Genomic DNA, 6,078 nt, shown 5'->3' with positions numbered 1-6,078 from the left:
CACAGCATTGATTATCCTGCTTATACCATAGCCACAATTAACCACTTATGCCGCCTTGTACTGTATACTTTGTATAAGAAATAGTGAAAATAGCAGTCCTACAAGCTCAGTCCAACAGGTTGCATTGATCGATTCGTGACATGTTCTGAGCTTGTAGATGTGTTATTATTTTTTTTTTCTTCATTAATATTTTCAAGTCACATATGAGTCAAATACAAATATCATACAAAAATGAGTATTTTACCCCTCCCACCCCGCTTCCCAGCCACAACCCTGGTATCTCGTACCATTAACACATTCCACACGTTATAGTATAATTGACAAGATACTGTGACTGCCGGGATTGGTTAATTACCTATTTTCGCCTTTGATCCATGAAAATCCGTTTGAAAACAGTCCCATGATTTGTTACTGAGCCGACAAAAAAGCCACTTCCGTGATCCGGGTCACAGACAAAGAGCTAAGATTGTCCCTACTCCCTCGTTCACTTTGCATTGGACTCAATTTCCCAGAAGCCCTTGCAAGCCGGCGGTTGGTTGATTTCCGGTTACGTCATCATAACACGTCTGCCTCGTCACAATGTCCTCGACAGAAGCGGATTTTCATAATAACCATCTAACAACAGCGAATTAAACACATTAAACAAATAGCGAGTTTAGCGTATTATGTGTGGAAAGACAATGGAATAAATGTCGGCTCGTGGAACGTGGGTTATGCGTTCAATGTGTTAACAAAGATAAATTGAAATAAAAGGCACATACAAATATACATATTCAAATATAGAAGGGATTAATACAATATTAAAAACAATTCAGCTATTTTCAAATAGTTTGGAAATGTAGAATTGTGTTAATTATTGGGGGGAAAGATTTGAATTCAGTTCAATTTGATTATAGTGCCGTATGACAACAAGGTATCTCAAGACACATTGTCACCCCCACCCTGAACAAGCATTGTTGCGATGGTGACAAGTAAGAAGAAACATGCAGGCAGAACCAGGCTCTGTGGTGGACAGCACAGCCATCGGCATTGACCATGTCTGGGGGGAAATTGTTGCTTGTAATGACATGCCCAAAATATTGGAAGTGGTTTAAATTAGAAGTAGTGTTTATTTATATTTTTGGGCAATATGTTCTAGATACAGCAGTATCTTCATCAACCTTGGAATAAAAGTTAGCCTACCTTCCTACTCCAGCAAGTGGGAGGAGCTCTGGTAACGACCTATAAACGAGTCCCAGCTGAGTCAATTTCCTCACAACAGTGAGTCACCTCTTCTGTTATTACAACACACTTTGTGTGCACACAACTTTGTGCGTTTGGTTGGCCAAGTCATAGACTGTGACGTATGCGGAGTATGCGGAAGTGCTGTTTACACCTGTGCTTTGTGGCCGTGATACGTCACTGACTTTACCTCTGCGTTTACAACCGCGCACAGCTTTAGTTTCCCACAGCGGGGACAGTTTTTGCAGCGTGTTGGTTTCTGACGTACTAAGAGTCCGACAGGCAAGTTAAATAATAAATGACAAAGGTGTTAGAGCAAGAATAACATGTATTGTCCATCCGATTGGCTAAGATTGGCTTCCAAAGTTTGCAGGATTGCTCTGTTTTAAACAAAATGCCTCAAATCATGAATGCAGCGTCCGGTTGCTGTGAATCCGGTTGCTGTGAAGAAGACATGGCACCCTTTTCACATTGGCCTCTTATAGCGCCACCAGGAGGCCACAATAACCTATACCTCACCTGTGCTCCGAGGAAAACGTTCTAGTTTCATTTATATTTAAGCTTTTTACAGTGAAAAACTGTATTATGAAATAAAATATCTCTCCCTATTCTCTCTCACTCCTCTCTCTCTCTCTCTCTATCTCTCCCATCTAGATCAGACCAGTGAACCCAGACACCAGCGGATTGACTTCCATTTCCTACTCCAGCTGACATCGGTCAACCTGGTCCAACATCTCTAGTCTCACCTCCCAAACTCCCACTCCCAGCCTCCCCCGACTCAGAAAAGCCCTTCTAGGTACAATGTGTTCATTTTTCAGGGAACTAGACCCATACTACTCTCCATGTCCAACTCCGACCACCGTGTCCTCAGATCAATTCCTGCTGTCCCTATACCCGAAAGAAGAAAGAAAACAGCACTGCCTTTTTATCCTGCATAGTCTCTGCATGCTGCTCAGAAGTCTCCAGTAGCAACAATCTAAAACCTTTCAGATGTCAGTCTGTCCTCTCTCTCTCTCTCTCTCTCTCTCTCTCTCTCTCTCTCTTTGCATACCCTTTCTAAACTACAGAGTATAGTGTATTTAGGATTTAAAAATAAATAAATAAATATATATATATATATATATATATATATATATATATATATATATATATATATATATATATATATATATATAGTATACAGGGAGTAAATGTATTGAGGTATATAAACAGGGTTTTTTAAATGATTGTTTTTCTGTAAGTTTGTGGGGTTGTTTTTTTATTTTATTTCATACTGTTCCGTTAGGATTTTTATTTTACTTTTTAATTTTGAAAAAGTACTCCTTCACTCCATTCCTAACATTCTCGCTCTGGGGGATAATTTCCTGTTTGTCACTCAGATCAGAAATACAACTCTGCAAACACATAACAGCTGTGCGTTCAAGGTTGAGTTGAGCTTGTTGGTGACTCGCAAACAGGTTTTTGCTACTACTCTCTCAAGCCAGTCAACTATTTCACAATCTCTCAATGCTACATAGAGTGTGTAGCTACGCCACTTGAAAGCCAAGAACGGAAGCAGTCATCTGTTCGTCATTTCCGTGTTATAAAATTTCAAAATATCTTTAAAATATATTTTAATGTCCTTTTCTGCTAAGCAACAATATACTGTACATGTTTCGACTAATTTGATTTACGCGACTGCAAAGACGAAACGGCTTTACTCCAAAATCATTTCCAGCGCTTCCGTTCGGCAAAAGGATTTGAACATTGTGTGAGCTAACAGTCTGGCTAGAGAGACTACTGTGCTACTAACCTACCAGCCTGGTTTTTCTTTCCCAGTATGTGATGTATTATGACATTCGTGCGTGCGTGCGTGCGTGCGTGCGTGCGTGCGTGCGTGCGTGCGTGCGTGCGTGCGTGCGTGCGTGCGTGCGTGCGTGCGTGCGTGCGAGTATGCCTTTAATGTGTGTGTTTGTGACATTAGTTTTCCTATCATATTTCACCTATATCATTTCTATTTTCATATTCCTCCTCCCCAATTTGTCAAGATTCAACAAATGATTGGCAACGTTAAGGGTGCAGTCAGACAAAACTTAGATTCCGCCAATCAACTGAGCGTTTTGTTGCCATTTGCGGATTTCCGCAAAAAACAGAATCCGTCACATAGTTCAGTGTGACTGCACCCTAATGGCTCCTGCCCCCTTCTGCCATTTTCTCACTCCTAATGGATAAGCAGTATTATCCAGCGATAGCAATAACTTCCATGACTCTTTCCGTCTCTTGTTATTGTTGTTGGCCACTGTTGTTTCCAACATGAGAGCATTTGTAGTCAACAAAGGAGCTGAAACTGGGGGTTTTGGAAGAAGATGAATTGGCGGAGACTAACTGTTCATAAACTGCTGATATTGTTGGGGACTTTGGTCGGACTCGGCGATGTTTCTCCTGTTGGAGATCGAAGACTCTTGTAATAGTGTGTGGTGTGTATCTATTATGCATGAGTGTACATGCGTGTGATGTGGCGTGTCTGTGAAGTTTTCTGATGCTCGCCAGGTCAGGTGGGAAGGGAACGATGAGAAGCAGAACTTAATGCTGTATACCTTGAATATATTTTTGTTCCGTTCATTCCTTACTTCTCCTCCGAGACCTTTCTCTGCAGTTTGACGACTTTAAAGAGCAAGCAACAGATTTATTTGAAGCGGAACAGTGCCGAGCTCCAGTCTGAATTTCGGGCAGCTGAATCACAGAGTGGATGAAAAACAGACCAAAATCTTTTTGTGGTTTGAAAAAAAGAACTTTACTAACGTAAACTCACCACGAGTCTGATGTAGCATGTGGGAGGAAACTGCTTAACTCTAGCTGCTGCACTATTGTATGACTGTGAGTTATATTTTTGATCAATTGCTGACTGTAGCTCACACAGATGAGAACTTTCTCTCAACCTTCTGAACATAAATGTGTATGTCATTACTATGAAGAATCTTCTGTTGCTTTCTCTTTAAACAATGTTTTAGCCCTCAAGTCATGCCTTTTTATCATACCTCTCACTCTCTCTCCCCCCCTCTCTCTCTCTCTGTGCGCCCATCAAACTTCTCTCACTTAGTGTCTGTGATGACATGGGCTCCCAACTGAAACATGGAAATCTGTGGATGTACTGTATGTATCGATATTGTAAATAGTATATAAATTAATGTAGATGAACACACATATATATAAATATATATATAAGTCAGACTGTCCTGCCAAAACAACAGCACACTCTCATCCATACTCAAAGCTCTGCTCCTGTAGCTGTAACTGTAACTCAAGACATTACACTGTAGTGTCCACATTCAATAGCTTTCTATTGGTGGGGCAAGGAGTGCGGACTAGAAGGCTTGGCTGGTTGCTGTGTAGGTAACATTTAATCCTATAAGGAACGATTATTGAGAAATATTGAACGCTTTGTGTTTCTGTGGACAACAGGGCATTACTCTATATTTTTATAGAGGTAATTTTGGTGGCCATTTCAGGGCTACGATATGTTCCAGCAAAGCAGTGTCTGTCTTGTATTTGTGTGTGTGTGTGCGTGCGTGTGCGTGCGTGTGCGTGTGTGTGTGTGTGTGTGTGCGTGTGTGTGTGTGTGTGTTCAGTGAAATGCACAATGTTCTGTTCAGACTTGGCCAGTCCGACAGAAAACAGCAAAAGAGCGTGGCTTGTAGATTTTAAGGTTTTAAACATCCCCTGCTCATCGTGAAGGAGTATAATAAATGACACTCTATTGAAAGATGAGGATTGAGGAAAGATCCTGTACATCTCTCTTCTGCCTCTCTCTCTAAAGATGAGGAAAGATCCTGTACATCTCTCTTCTGCCTCTCTCTAGATGAGGAAAGATCCTGTACATCTCTCTTCTGGAGGAGTATAATAAATGAAAGATGAGGACAGATCCTGTACATCTCTCTTCTGCCTCTCTCTCGCTCTCTTCCCTCCCAGCGACCACCTCTCCTTGGCAGGACAGTGTAGTGTATAAATATATTTTTGTTCTCTGAATGTTGTTGTACCTTGTTGGTCTCTGTACCACACACTTCTCTTAATGAACACGAACATGGCAGCAGCCTGGGTCAGTGTAGTTAGCCGATCGTTATTGACCATGAAATGAACCTTGGTTTGCTGTGTTTTGTTTTGTCCTCTGGTTTCATTAGGCAATGGGGGTGGGGTTAACCATTTGTCTGATATTTGAGGGTTTGTGCTTAAAGTACTGTAAAAAGAAAAGGAATATATGATTGTTAAGAGATATACTAAAAATAGGTCCATTTTGATTCCTTGTGAGAGATGTGGTTTAAAAGAGACAATCTCATTGTTAGATTCCTTGATTTATAATCGGAATATGAAACCAAATGATTCCAGAACCACAAGCTGTTTTTAAACCCTTTTCTCTCTGTCTCACTCCTGTTGACCTGTCTCCTTTTTTTCTTTCTTTTATTGTGAATTTGTGCCTTTTTGTCATTTTATCTTCCAATAACACTACTGTACATTGGAGAAGTAAAGAAATGAATAAAAATAAGTAAAGCAACTATATAGCTGTTTTATTTGAATTTATTTTTTCTTCAGTTCAATGCATAAATGTAATTCAGAACAATCACAGCCATCATTCCCATCAAGTAGGTATATTTCAAAATAATTTATAAAATACATTATCTTGTGCACAGTGTGCACACACACACACACACACACACACACACACACACACACACACACACACACACACAGCTGGCCTGGGACAGGGACACCTTATTGTGGCACAAACGGTAAAGTAAAGTGGCAACATCAAATCACAGCAATAATAGCATTCCATACTAGCTACCGACCGTTAAGAAAGTTACGGATTATAGCCTACAAAGC

The 6,078-nt window shown here is 40.5% G+C and overlaps 1 protein-coding gene and 1 long non-coding RNA gene across 2 annotated transcripts in view; one reads left to right on the top strand and one right to left on the bottom strand.

Moving 5' to 3' along the window:
- The window catches only part of pitpnab (phosphatidylinositol transfer protein, alpha b), a 29,619-nt gene extending 27,361 nt beyond the window's left edge, over positions 1-2,258 (top strand). Inside the window, exon 12 of the mRNA XM_079507534.1 lies at positions 1,876-2,258. The gene's annotated coding sequence lies outside the window, so the exon portion shown is untranslated. The remainder of the gene's footprint in view (positions 1-1,875) is intronic.
- A 306-nt stretch (positions 2,259-2,564) lies between these two features.
- On the bottom strand, positions 2,565-5,748 carry LOC306928364. The gene is made up of 2 exons (XR_013790679.1): positions 5,144-5,748; positions 2,565-5,003 (listed from the first exon to the last, which is right to left on the bottom strand). It is a non-coding gene; the product is annotated as an uncharacterized lncRNA (long non-coding RNA).
- Between the last annotated feature and the right edge of the window lie 330 nt (positions 5,749-6,078).

Source organism: Electrona antarctica (genome assembly GCF_951216825.1).
Source record: "Electrona antarctica genome assembly, chromosome: 8".
NCBI lineage: Eukaryota > Metazoa > Chordata > Actinopteri > Myctophiformes > Myctophidae > Electrona > Electrona antarctica.
Note: the sequence above shows the minus strand (reverse complement) of the source record. Positions and strands in the feature narration are given on the sequence as shown.